Here is a 14,993-nt window from a genome sequence, read left to right as displayed (position 1 = left end):
CCTGACACAGACACACATACTAACACAGAAAAATGCACACACACAACTAACATGCACACATACACAAATGAGTAGTTTTTAAAACTTTATTTACGTTTAAAAAGAAATTTTGTTGGATTGACACAGGAACTGGACTAGTGAAGGTAGGTGTGTCAGAGACAGATTTCAGAGCTATTGTGCATAGGGTCACCATGAGTCATAGGTGATGTGATGGCACTTAACAACAACATATTCCCGCCCTGTGGTATTTATACCTTGCAGCCTAAAATGGGGCTAGTTTGATGTGAGTGTGTTGTGTACACACACATATATGTTCATGTTGTTGTTGTTACGTGTTGTTGACTATGACTCAGTGACCCTATGAACTCGCCCTGTCCTGTGCCTCCGTCCTCGTCTCTGATATGCGTTAGGCCATTGGTAAAGCCGTGATGGCTGTGATGCGTCCTCTCCTCTTTGGCTGACCTTCCCCCTTTCCCAGCATGATGTGATTTTCGAAGATCGGCCCTTCCTAGCAACCTGCACAAAGTATGTGCAACAAAGTCGGTGTCTTTTCCTCCAAGGGCACCCTGACTGCACGTTCTCCAGGACATACTTGTTGATTCTTGGGGCAGTCCTGGGATATTTAGGGCTCTATTCCAACACCACAACTCAAAGGCGTTGATTCTCCTGTCTTCCTTATTTGCTGTTCACCTTTCAAATGCACAGTTAGTAATTGACGAGATCATGGTGTAGGTCAAGTGCAACAGTCTTTAAACTGGCATCATTGTTCTTCTTTAAACTGACATCATTGCTCTTAAATACTTTGGAAAGGCATCTGAGAGCAGATTTTTCTAATGTAACACGTCTTTTGATTTCCTGACTGCTAGTGCCAAGGATGCTGATAGCAGATTCAGTAAGGTGAAGTCATTGACAATTTCTCTTTTATGTATCGATTGAGATGTAGCTTATTGGCCCAGTGGTGAGAATTCTTGTTCTCTTGATATTGAGATGTGGTCCTTATGGAAGGCTTTAGTATTGGATTACCTGCCGCAAATGTTTCAAGGTCTTGTTTTCAGCAGCCAAGGTTCTTAATGTAGCTTCCTCCAGTCTTTTTGCCACATTGGTCTTGATAAAGTCCAACTTCTCGAATGTTTTGTTCAGCCTTCAGATTTAATCGGTGTGGAGAGAGCATGCAGCCTGGACACATCTTTTTAAATTTTAAACCATGCTGTTTTCCTTTGCTCTGTTTGGAATTTCTTGGTCTAGCTAGGCTTTGCAATACCGTAATTAAGTGCCCTGAGACTCCCATTCTTCTCTTTTAACCACAGTTTGTTATGATCTACCCAGTTAAATGCCTTCACACAGACAATAAAATACAAATAGACAGCCTTCTGGTATTGTCGACTTTCAAACAAGAGACATCTGACATCAGTAATGACACCCCTTGTACCACGACCTCTTCCAGATCCAGTCTGAATTTCTGGCAGTTCTCTGCTGATGTACTGTTCTAGCCATTTTTAAACAATTTTCAGCAAGATTTTACTTTCATGTGACATTCATGCCATCATTTGGTAATTTCTACACTCTTTTGGATGACTTTTTTCTGGGAATGGGGACACATAGATCTCTTCCAGTCAGTTGTTAGATAGCTGTCCTCCAGACCTCCTGGCACTGCCTGGTGAGCATGGGCAGAGCTGTGCCATGTGCTGAAATACACCAGGTGGGATTCCATCAATTCCTGGGGCCTCGTTCTTTGGCTATTACCTCTGTACAGCTTCTTTCCTCATCACTGGTTCTGGCCATGTGCTGCTTCCTGAAATGTCCTGTGTCCACCGATTCATTCTGGAACAGGGATTCAGTGCACTCTTTTCACCTTCTGATACGTCCTGCGTCATTCATTTAGAATTGTGCCCATAGCATCCTTCCGCATTACAACCTGAGGCTTGAAGATGTTTTTCAGTTCTTTCAGCCAGAAAAATGCTGAGCTAGTTTCCCCCATTTTGTTTTCCGACTCAAGCTCTTTGCACATTTCATTCTCTTTTGTTTAGTCTTGAGTTCGCCGTTGAAATCTTCTGTTCATCTCTTTTCCTTTGGCAATTCTTTCCTTTGTTTTCACTTTTCAATGTTATAGTACAATTTTCAGATTCTCTTCTGACATCCATTTTGGTCTTTTCTTGTTCTTTTTCCTTTCCTCCTGGAAGATATCCGTGATTTCATTCCACAACTCCTCTGGTCTTTGATCATTAGTGTTCAATGCAACAAATCTATTCTTGAGATGGTTTTTAAATTTGGGTGAGATAAATTTACGATCTTATTGTGGTTCTTGTGGGTTTTATTTATATGTGATGTGGCTCAACAAACTCATTGCTCATGAGTCAGAACCAATTTGTAGCTAATCCTATGATGGGTTTCCAAAGCTGTAAGTGACACAGAAAGGAATTTCCTGTGGTGAGTACAGGGGACTACCCATCTTCCTCCTGAGGAGTGGCTGGTGGTTTAGGACCGCTGACCTCTTGCACAGCAGTGCATCATATGATTCAGTAGACCACGGGGCTCCCGGACAAGCCTGTAAGGTGATAATAACACCGGAGGCACTCATTCCTGACAGCAATCTATCACGCATCTCCAATGGCAGCATTTGCCTGGGATGGAGCTCCGATGCAGGGATGAACAGGAAAGGAGAGAGAACTCAGGGAAGAAGCCGGGGAAAACCGATAAATGTGAGCATTGTGAGTAATGTCATGAAACAAAATGGGTTAAAAAAGAAGACCAACATTTAAAAATCATTCTTGAATGTTCTGTGGTCTTCCAGAATGGGCAAATGACAGAGGCTGGTCTGTAAGGAACGGCTGACCCCAGCCTTGCCTCTCCTCCCGCTCAGATTTCCCAGCAGCTCTGGAGGACAAAGCTGAGTAATGTTTAGCCGGTGAACCCAGGGGATGGTCAGCCACATGCTGGCTCTGGCGGGCTGCCAATGACTTTGAATGTTATGAGGTGGACTGATTCAGTGACTGGGGTAATCGGGATGGGAGTGTCAGAGGCAATGCAATTGGTACAGGATAGAGCACGGTTTAGGGCTGTTATATATAGGGTCGCTATGAGTCGCAAGCGACTCGACAGCACATAACAACAACATGTTAATGTGTGGTTGTCAGATGCTGTAACTACCCCACACCCTCCTCATCCTCTGTGCCATTCTCAAGCCCACTGTTACAGTCACAGTGTCAGTCCACCTTGCAGAGAGTCTTCCTCTTTCTCTGACCTTCTACCTTTCCCGTGTGATGTCTTGGTCCAAGGATTGGCACCTCACTGGTGGATGTTAATGAGGTAGAATTAAAGACAGTTAATGAGACAGAAAGCAACTTACAGGATTAAGTGTTTCTTGAGTCAAGATCTTTTGAGATTTACTGGGGATTAACAATTAACAAATCAATGGGACCTACCACCTCAAGAAGAAGCCAGGACTTAAAGCGCATCCTTTTGTCTTGATGTTCTGTGCTGCGGGTCTCCTAGATCCAGAAGTTTGATGGCAAGACACGTGGAAATCTCTAAGGAGTCCTGGACCCACAGATGCTGAAAAGAGACCAGGCCCTTCCTCCTAAAATGGACTCTACACCAAGAGGAAGTCTTCCTCCAGAGTTAGTGCCCTGAATTCAGGCTTCTAGCCTCCAAAACAACAAGAGAATAAGATCTGCTAAAGACATTCACTTACAGTAGTTACAGCAGCACTTGAAAACCAATATAGTCACTAATCCAACTAATACATCCAGGAGAAAGAACTGTCTTATGGGAGCATTTTCCACCTTCTCTGTAGAGATATCTGGTTCATTCCACCTATGGCGTTGCCTTCTGTGCACCCCTTTTCCAAGATCGTGTGCAGACCCCACAGTTCTGTTAAATCCCAATTTTCTCTCTACTCACAAATTTCAGCACAACTGATTTGAGTGTAGCTTCTTATCTTAATCATGTTTCTGTCCTCCTGGTGCTCTACCCTCATCAACTGGATTGGGCGTCTGTTACCCTTGGTTGGACTTGGATGCATCCAGTTTTCTCTTATAGTTGCTGGAACGTAGTAGCATCAGACACAGTCACTTCAGGAGGGAGGATGAATGGGAACCAGAGCAAGGTTGCTTCCTATGAGCTGGAGGTTGGACATAGCACCGCTCTGCAGCATTTTCACCAATTCTGATATCATCATTCTTCCCACTCGTTCTCCACTTCTTCGTTGGGTGTGGTAATTTGAATTTACAGACCATACTCACAGTTACAGGGTTTGTTTAAGGAAGTAACAGGTTACAATTCAGAGTCAGGATCAATTTAAAAGTAGCAACATGTGGTTGTTGATCAGGACAGTTTCAAACTAATGAAGCTTTCAACTCCTTCTCAGCTGTGCCCACAGTTGGGTTGTGTCCTTAGTTTTGCTGTCATCAGGTCTAGCCCCCCGCCGGCCATCCCAGCCTCCCACCCCCTGCCGGCCATCCCAGTCCCCCCATGCTATTCCCCTGTCGGCCACGCCAGCCCCACCCCTCGCCCCCCGCCGCCCATGCTATTCCCCTGTTGGCCATGCCAACCTCCTGTCAGCCCACTAGCTTCCTTTCAGTTCTGCTAGCCTCCTCTCAGCCCCGGTTCTGCTTGAGCAAATGTTGCATCTCTTTAGCTCCACCACCAAGTGCCCCGAGGTGCCCTCTCCACCTGCAGCACCGTCTTCCTGCTCTTTGTGTCCACAGGGCTCAGCACTGGTCTTCTGGTTCTTGTCGTCTCTAGTGTTACAGGTCTCTCTCCTTAAGAGCATGTTCTTAGTTCACAGATCCCAGGACCATAAAACACACCTGAGTCCCAGCTCTTGGTGGTGGGGGTTCCCTTAGCTTCTGTGGGACTGATAATTTGCTGTCTCCCTCTCCTACAAAGACGATAAAAGACCCGGCTCTGCATGCCAGTCACCTAAATTCAAAGGAATTCTCCGACCCCAGTGGGGGCTTTATGCATCTTCTTTGCAATGTCCAACATCCTATCCATGCACAGGTTTTACACACTTTATTTGCACAGTGATCTGACCAATCCCTTGACAGACACTGCGGCAGAACAATGAATCTAGGATTAGAAACTTCATCCATAAAGTCCCAATTTCACTCCAATCGCAGTTGGAAACTGCCTCTCGGAAACGGTCGCTTTGAGATGTCTTCCTCAAGTTTAGTTTCAGAAAGGACTTTTTCCAGTACATTCTTTTGAATACTAAACCTTTTTTTGGAGCCTCAACATTGCACTTACTATGCCAGACATATAAATAGTAAAAGCTTAAGATGAAAAGCGAATGGAGGACTTGTTAAAATCGTCCCCGGCTATATTTGGTGTTTATTCTTCCCTACTCTGAATTGAAATAATCATAAAGTCTGGAAGAATTGTTCAGACATGTAAAATGATGTCTGGAAAACAAAGCCGTGTTACTATTAATTTGAAGTGCTTCTGAAAAGAAGTGAAAGTGAATAATTTGAAAATGTCAGAGAGATATTAAAGTTGTGAGGCAATCATGCAAATTAGTAAGGGCCATTGTATCTGGGGTCAGATTGGACGAGACGCAAAAGAAAATAGATTCTGAACAAGTAAGCATTTTAATAAGACTTGAAAATATTATCCACGTACAGCTTTTGAGAATAGAAGTTTATTCTTGTTCGATGCATCCTTGTCTCTAATGAATAATTTAGAAAGACTTGTGAAAATTTAAACGCTGTTGAAATTAAAAATTTTTGCTTTTTGTTTTATATTACAAAATTTAATACCTAATTGTGATTGGATTTTATTCTCGAAATAGCTTATCTGATAAAACAATCTTTTTTTTTAATCCGAGACTGAACATTTCCAAGTTTTCTGTTTTAACTCTGACTGCTAGCTGTGACAATCACAGTCCTTCAATTTATAATGTGAAATGATAGCATCATTTCCTCACAGGGTTCTTGCAGCATCAGGCCACACGTAAGTAACTACCTGTTGCTCAGCTCGCAGCGACCCCAGCGCTCGGGACCATAGGGCGCTTGCACAGCTGTATAAGCCGTTCAGTCTTCCTTCCGCCTGCCAGGCTGACTCTACCTCCCTCTACGCACCTTCACACCACTGACAGCGTCACGCCAGCTGCAGCTAATGTTCATTGTTATGTGTGTCGAGAAGTCAGAACTGGCTCACAGCTCACCCTCCAGGGGTTTTCAGAGGTGACATATTTCACAGGAGGAGACTGTGTATTTCTCTCCAGCAGAGCAGCTTTTGGATTGAAACTGCCTGCCATTGGGTTGAGAACACAATTCCCTACCTACTAGGTCACTAGACCTTTCAATGGTACACACCACACTAGAGTGTGAATAGGTCCCCACAAGCACAAGTAAGTGTTCCGGGATTCCCACTCTTCTCCTTGTAAGCCATAATTTGTATGATCCAGTCACATGCCTTTGAATAAAGCACAAATACACATTCTTCTCATATTCTCTGCTTTCAGCCAATGATACCCATGATATCTACGACATAAGCAAAGATATCTGTGGTGCCATGCTGTTGTTATGTGCTGCTGAATTACAAGTGACTCATAGTGACCCGATGCACAATAGCTCTAAAACCTGTCCTATCCTGAGCCTGTCTGTCTCTGACACACCTCCCCCTATTACCCCAGTCACTGTGTCAATTCGTTTTTACCCAGGGTCTTCTTCTCCTGTGCTGTTCCTACATACTTTCAAGAGTGATGTCCTTCTCCAAGGACTGGTGCCTCCTGGCAACATGTCTAAGTATGTGAGACTGAGATTCAAAATCCTTGCTGCCAGAGAGCAACTTGGTTTCACCCTCTATACAACAAAGGGTGTGTTCTCTTGGTGGTCCATGGAATGTTCAATACTCTTCTCTAGCACCACAACTCAAAGACCTCAGTTCTTCTGTCATCCTTATTCATTGTTCAGCTCTCTGATGCACAGCGAGTCATTGCAAAGATCATGGCTTGGATCAGGTGCACCTTAGTCTCTAGACTAACATCTTTGCTCATCAGCACTCTGGAGAGGTCCGTGACCTCAGACTTTCTTAAACTAACTTGTCTTTTGACTTCCTTGCTGCTGATTCCAAAAGTGTTGATTGTGGACGTGAGCAAGCTGAAATTGTTAATAATCTCAATCTTTTCTTCATCTATCATGGTGCTGCCAATTGGCCCAGTAGTGAGAATCTTTATTTTCTTGACATTGAGCTTCAATTCATATTGAAGACTGCAGTCCTTGACCTGCAGCAGATGCTTCAGGTCCTCCTCAGTTTCAACAAGCAAGGTTGTGTCATTTGTATAGTGCAAGTTGTTTATGAGCCTTCCTCCAATCCTGATACTACATTCCTCTTCAAAGACACACTCCTGTCATGATTTTGAAACATGCAGAGTTTCCTTGCTCTGCTCTAATCACTGCCTCCTGGTCCATATAGGTTTCATATCAGGTGTTCTGGGATTCCCGTTCCCCTCAAAGGTAGCCACAATTTGTTGTGATCCACACAGTGCAATGCTCTTGTGTAGTCAATGAAACACAGATAGGCATTCTTCTGGTACTCTCTGCTCTCAGCCAAGATCCCTCTGACATTGGCAATGATGCCCCTCCTGCCACGGACTCTTGTCTACTGAACATCCCATGGATGGCAAAAAGAACAAACAGTTATATTTTGGAGGGAGTGCAGCCAGAGTGCTCTTTGGAGGTAAAGATAAAAAAGCTTTGTTTCTAATGCTTTGGACATGCTGCTAGGCAAGGATATTCCTTGTGAAGGGCCATCATGTTTGAAAAGGTAGAGGGTCAGTGAAAAAGAGGAAGACCTCCAACAAGATGATTGACACAGTGACCACAGCAGCAGGCTCAAGTGTGTCAGATGGTGAGGACGGTGCAGGATGGGACAGGGTTCAGCTCTATCGTGTGAGGTTGCTGAGGACGGTGCAGGATGGGACAGGGTTCAGATCTGTCATGCGTGGGGTTGATGAGGACAGTGCAGGATGGAACAGGGTAGGGTTGCTGTGACTTGTACTTGATTCCACAGTACCCAATCACAACAACAGAGTGTAAATATAACTCTTATTCAAGAAACAAAACCCACTATTGATTGCAACACAGAGTGAGTCTAAAAGGAAGGTCAGAGCAGCTCTGCAGGATTTCCAGGGCTGCTGTGTTGTGGCAGGAGCCACGTCTTTCCTCCACTGACCACGGTCAGTTTCAGCCACTAACTTTTTGGTAACAGGAGAATGCCTTAACCACAACACCATGAGCATTTAAAAAAATGTATGACTCAGGTTTTGGTACATTTGCTTTATTGCAGTTGTCTGGAATCCACTCACTGTGTTTATTGAGGTGTCATCTGGAATCCACTCACCACGTTTCTGAGATGTCGTCTGGAATCCACTCACCACGTTTTTTCCGAGGTGTCATCTAGATAGCAGTCAGCTTTTGCTGAGCAGCAAGTTCCTCTCTCAGAACCTGTGTGTCAGGGATCAGGCGTATCTTAGAGGAATAATTCCAGCTTGTGGTCTTCAGGAGAGTGTCGTCAACATGCTGGCTGACCCAAGGGTGGGAGTGGACGTCAAGGCTTGTTTCCAGGATGATCCTCTAGCTGGGCTGTTGGCAGGACGCTGTGGTTTGTGGCGTGAAGGAGTTGGCTCAGAGCTGCTCAGTGGAAGCCCTGAAAAAATCTTTAGGATTTTTTTCATGCCAACTGTTTACACAAACATTAATCATAAATCACTGAATTCTCTAGTCCTTGGAGAAGGAAATCATGACTGGCAGCAGGGGGTGGCAAAAAAAGAGGGAAAACTCTCCTTGAGCTGGCTCAAGACCCTCAGCAATGGCTGGACAATGGACTCAAGCCTAGTAAAGGTCATGAAGATGGGAGGAGGCAGGACGATGTTTGCTCTGTTGTTCATGTGGTCCTCATGAGTCAAAATTGACAGTTGACCCCTAGTAACAAATTCATGATCAAGATAATAATAATAATACGACAATAAATATTCAAAAAGCATCACTTTGTAATTATTTTACTCATTTCTTACTTACTGATGTTTTCAGGGTTCCTCAGCTCTAGGGTAAGCAGTCTTGGTGGTGTGGAATGCCACAGGTTGAGCTGCTTACCCCAGTGTGCACGGTTTGAGCCCGCCAGGCACTCCAGGGGAACGAGGACACATCTTCTGGAAGAGCTACAGCCTCAGAAAGTGGCCAGAGGGCAGTCGTCACATCCCCTTGACAGCATTGGGCTGACTTTACGTTGGGGCTTGTTTTTTATGGCAGGAACACAAGGCGTTGGGTGAAGCTCCATGGTTTGTTTGCTGCCGTGTTCCACATATCCACACTTCTTTGCATATAATGATGATACCAGTACTTTATAATCACAAGGTGAGAGTTAATGTTAGGGACACCAGCAAACACTGCAAATCAGAACTTGATTTATTGTTTTCTTGTCCACCTAAGAAAATTTTAGGAAAAATATATACAATTCTAATAAAATGAAAAAGTTTGCCATAACCCATAATTAGTTTTCTTAATGCTATGCTTCCCACGATGGTAAATACTGTCTGCAGTTTTAAAAACATATCAACAGCCTCTAAGAGGCAAACAACTGGGCTAGATTCCTCTAGAATAAAAAAAGAAGAAAGGAAACTCAATAATTAAATAAGGAGCTCTAGGTGTAGTGTCTTCACAAACCACAAACCATTTTCTCTGACATACTTTGAGGCCAGAAGAGCTAGATGGTGCCCAATCACAATTGAATGTTTTGACCAGGAAAACAATAGATAAATACTGACCAAAAGGGGGGGAATGTGAAACAGAACTTCAAATATTTAAAGACTCCATACTGCAGGAGTCTTTAGTGTTGCTAATCTTTAGGTTAGCAGCCAACATTCCTGGTGGATACCCCCCCACCCCCCAAACAATGCTAATGTCAGATAGGAACTCTGGAAGGTTAGTGGTAAAGAGTTGTGCTGCCTGTCAAAGATGTTCTAATCGACCACCTGCTCCACAGGAGAAAGATGGGCAGTCGCCTCCCATGTGATTTGCTGCCTCTGAAAACCTGCTGGAGGGTCAGCTATGAGTTGCTTTTGTCTCAAAGGTACACCACTACTGTAACAACAACAACAACAATTGTCATAAAGTCTCTTCCAATCATCTTAGCTTGATGTGAAAGATGTTGCTTTTGAAAGTATTAATATTCAGCCTGTTCTAATTTCACCCCATCTTAGGTTAAATCACATGGAATCCTTTCTCTTGTGAGATTTCTCGATGGAAATTACAAGGAGTCAAACAAGTGTGGAGTTGTTTGAAGAGATTGATGATTGGTATTGAAAATGATAACAAACAACAGAGAACCTTTTTCTCAAAAGACAGTTAATCAAGCTTAGGAATACCACCCAGGGTGCTTCTTATACCAGGTAAAGTGCATTTTGTGAGTTCTCTGACTCAGCCACTGAAGCCTTTATGATTCTGAATGTTCAATGGAGCGTGGCTCCAGGCCCTACATAACCAGAGAAATATTCACTGCTGCTGATGCTGCCAGTTCCTGCTAATGGCAGCCCTAGGTGGTTTCAGGCTGTAAGTCTCAATGGGAGGAGACTACTTCTTTTTCTCCTTCATGGCTGGTGGGTTTGAACTCTGAGTTTTGGCCATCTGTCTGACACATTACATACGACTCACAGGGACCCTGCAAACAACGGATCTGAGCCTCCTCCTGCCCTGCACCATCCTCGCGGGCTCCAACATGCCTGATTATGTCGCTGTGGTCACTGCCTGTCAGTCCATCTTGTTGAGGGTCTTCTGTGGCTGACCTCTCTTTTTCCAAGGACTGTCCCCTGACAGGTCCCAAGCATGTTGTGGACGTGTTGAAGGTCTCACCATCCTTTCCTCAGAGGAGTGCTGTCTGTACTTCCTCCGTCTGTGGGAGAGTCAGTGCTCTTCTCCGACACCGCAGCTCAAAGGCATTCATTCTTGTTGGGTCTTCCCCAGTCATCAGACAACTTCCAGATGCGTAGGTGGAATGCAAAAACCATGGGGCATCTGGCCATCCACTTCTGAAACTAGAGGCCATTAGAAACCACATCAATAGTGAGGAGGGACAGACAGCATTTTGAAATAGTGATAGTAGCAACAAAGAATGCAAAGCAAAAAGAGAAGTGCTATGGTATTTATTATTATTAATATTATTTGGTAAACATACGTGCAACAAAGCATTTGTTGCTTCAGTGTCCTTGACTGTTAACTCAGAGAATGACGGCTCCTCGACAGCCCCATCCTAACCCCTCAGGAGTGGACTCTGCGGCCTCTTTAAGCTGGAAGTCCCTGCTCATGGCGTTGTTAATCTCTTTGCTCCAGACAGTCCAGTGTCTTTACGTCTCAGAGGCAGGAGGATGTATGCAGTGCAGTAGAAAGCAGGAGAGCTGAGGGAACGCCCTGGGAGCCCGGGCCGGTGCGAAGGATGCAGCCTGTGGCCGCTGGGCTGCTTTCCACAGGGTGCTGCGGTGAGGAGACAGCTCCCTGCTTCTTGAACGTTTCCTACCACCCTGTAGCTGCGCTTCCTTCTGTTTAGCTCAGAGCAGCACAGCGCAGGCAGACGCCCGCCCGATTTCTTGGAGTAGCCTTGGCAAGGCCAGTCTTGTTAGATCACATAACAAGGCCCCTGGCGGCCACAGGATCAAGGTCATGGTTATGCAGCCCTGAGCCGAAAGCAGCGTCAGTTACCACCTGTCTTCAAGTTGATTCCAGCTCGCACGTGTCAGAGCAGAGCTGCACTCTGCAGGGTCCTCCACGGCTGGTTGCTGAAGGGGATGGTCAGCAGCCTCTGGATGGACTGAAGCTGTCTCAGCTGGGTCAACCGTTCACACCGCCCAGTGATCCCCAAACACTGGTTGTTGTCAGATTCTGTCAAGTCAGCCTCAACTCACGGGCCAGGCACGCTGGATGCTGGTACTGAAATCCCAGGACTGGTGGTGGGTGGGACAGCTGTGGTTCACAGGGTGACCGCTGGTTCATTTCAGAAGTAGATCACTGGGCCTTTCTTCCTAGTCTGTCCCCATCTGGACATGCAGTTGATGTGACCGCAGCACCCTCACGTCTCTCTGGTGGACAGCTCCAGGTGGTGCATGCAGTAATCAGGACTCGGCCTCCTGCTCGGGGATGGGGACTCCAGCAGTATGACCTGACATCAACACCCCAGAGTTCTCCAGAAGGAAAAAGACTGTGTGGACACTCTCCGCGCAGGTGTCCTCATCTGAGCAGTGTGCTCTGTCCAAGCCAGAGCCTGCAGCCCTGTAGCCTCACACCAATGCAGCATGGGACTGGAAAGCTGTCATTGTCTCCAAACAACAAGAGGGAGAGACAAGAAGCAATACTCCAGCTCACTTCCTAGGCCTTTGCGTTCCTTTCTGCCAGCAAATTCTCCACCTTTTGTATACAGTTTGTTATTTAATGATCCATCTATGGAAGTGAACCTTCCGTTAAGTTCTACTATGCCCCTGTGGGTGTTCAGGGGCCCTGGTGGTACAGGGGTTAAGCATCTGGCTGCTAGCTAGGAGCTTGGTATTTTGACTCCTCTGGGCAGCTCCATGGAGAAAGATCTGTTGTGCTTCTTGTACAAAGATTGACGTCCAGCCACTGTGGGGTTTTTGTGCGTCCTACGTGTCTGGAAGTCGAGCACTGTCTAAAGAAGACCAATCAGGAATTGTTGATTTTGAGTTGTGTTGGAGAAGGGCACTGAAGCTGGTCGACGGATCCTGACTCACAGAGCCTGCAGGACAGACAGCACGTGCTCCACAGTCTCCAGGGTTGTGCTCTTCAGGGAAGCTGACTGTCTCATCTGTCTCCTGTGAAGACACTGGTGGACTTGAACCCCTGACCTTTGTTAGAGCATGATTGTTAGCAAACGAACACTTTGTCACTGTACCGTAGGGCTGTTCTGTGAAGAGTTCAGCCTCCAGGGCAGTTCCACTCTGTCACATGGTTGTTATGAGGTGAAATCTGCTCCATGGCGCAGAGAAACGATGGCAAAGCAACACTGCTGTTCTGCAGTTCTGATCCCCTCACCGCTTGACTCTGTTTCTCATTTATCTTTTGATTTTTCTGTGCTGCTTTTAACTCCCAGCAAGGAATTCAGGTTGAACTCAAGCAGCAGAAACGATTTCTTTCTTTTTAGTAAAGATCCTTTTCTCTCCTTTGTTGAAAACGAGATGAGTGAGTGTTTTTAAAAACCCCAGCAGTATCAGCCTGTACTTGTGTGAAAACGTGTGGCTACCGCTAACCATGGACAGAATGGAGCAATTAATCGACAGTCATCACTGTACATTTAATTACATTCTAGACTAATGGGTAAGACACATGGTGACGGGTCCTATGAAAACTTCACATTAATTATTTGAGAAAGTCGGAGGAAAGCTTGACCCTTCTGAGGATTCAGGTCAGACGTGTGCCCATTATGATTATACTAAAAAGAAAGAGGAGGAAGATCCGTCGTTTTGATAGGAGGGGCTTGGAGACTCGTAAGAGACTGCACCTGCCTCGTCGTCCCTCAGACAGAATCGGACCCGAGGCAAAGGCAATTTGTTTTTGATCATTTTTCCTGCGTTGGCTTTCTATGATTAAATGTTATTCTGCAGCTATTTCAACTAATTAACGTTGTCTCCCTGAAGGCTAATGAAACAAGGAATCACAGCAGAATTGGGCCAATTTTGCTCCATGGCTTATTAGGCATCTGCCAGCATGTGTTACTGCACTAAGTACTGTATCAGGCAAGTTAAATAGCTATTAGCTCTGCCTTCCACAAGATCACCCCGAAATTCCTGCCACAGCTTGGCCCAGGCCGGCAGAACACCAGCCAACACCCCCGTGGGAGAGAAGCCTCCCCACGGAGGGCAGCGTGTACACTCTGGTCAGCCCCGGTGGCAATAGGAGTCTGCATGAGGAAGTCCCTAGTGGAGAAGTGAGTTAAACACTGGGCTTCTAATCATAAGGTCAGTAGTTCAAATCCTCTAGCAGCTCCGAGGAATAAAGATGAAGTAGGCTGTGCCTGTGGAGATTACAGGCTTAGAAGCTCCCCTGTCCTATAAGGTCGTTGGGGTCACAGGCCACAGACCTGGTGATACCACACCCTCCCACAAAATTGAGTGACCTCGTGACTGCTAACTGAAGGATTGTCAGTTCACAGTCATTGATGGGTTTATAAGAGGAAGAGCTTGGAGCTCTCCTTCAGAAAGATTGCAGCCTAGAAAGTGCTGTGGGACAGCTGCACTCTGTCTCCTAGGGACTGTAGTCTTCAAGATGAATTGAGGCTCAACATGAAGAAAACAAAGATTCTCATCAATGGGCCAATTGGCAGGCCCATGACAGATGGAGAAAAGATTGAGATTGTTGATAACTTCTGTTTGCTTGGTTCCATAATCAGAACTCTCAACATCAGTACTGAAGAGCAATAGTGTCAGTCTAGAGACTAAGGTGTGCCTGATCTAGGCCATGGCCTTTGTAATTAACTTGCTATACATCTGAGAGCTGGACAACAACAAAGGATGATTGAAGAAGGATTGTGATGTTGGAGAAGAGTGTTTAACATACCAATGGACAGCCATAACAAACAGAGGGTGAAACCAGGTTGTTCCCTGGAGGCAAGGATTTTTTTTTCTTAAATAATATTTTTATTTTATACTGGTTTACTTACAAAGTTCGTATACATTTTTTTTTTACACTAGGTCTTTCCCATTTCCTTTGGCAGCATCAGGATTGATGGTGAAGAGATTGAGATTGTTCACACCTTTAGTTTGCTTGGCTCCACAGTCAACACTCTAGGCACCAGTAGCCAGGAAATTAAAAGACATATTGCAATGAGTCTTCTGTTAGGGACCTCTCCAAAGTACTGAAGAGCAATGGTGTCTCTCTGGAGACTAAGGTGCGTCTGATACAGGCCAAGGTCTTTGCTATCACTTGTTATGCATCAGAGAGTTGGACAGTGACTAAAGAGGAAAGGAGGGTAGAAGGAAAATTGATGCCTTTGAG

Source organism: Elephantulus edwardii, unplaced genomic scaffold (genome assembly GCF_000299155.1).
Source record: "Elephantulus edwardii isolate Elephantulus edwardi_28Jun2011 unplaced genomic scaffold, EleEdw1.0 scaffold00004, whole genome shotgun sequence".
Lineage (NCBI taxonomy): Eukaryota > Metazoa > Chordata > Mammalia > Macroscelidea > Macroscelididae > Elephantulus > Elephantulus edwardii.
The sequence above is the reverse complement of the archived record's forward strand: the minus strand, read 5'-3'. Positions refer to the sequence as shown.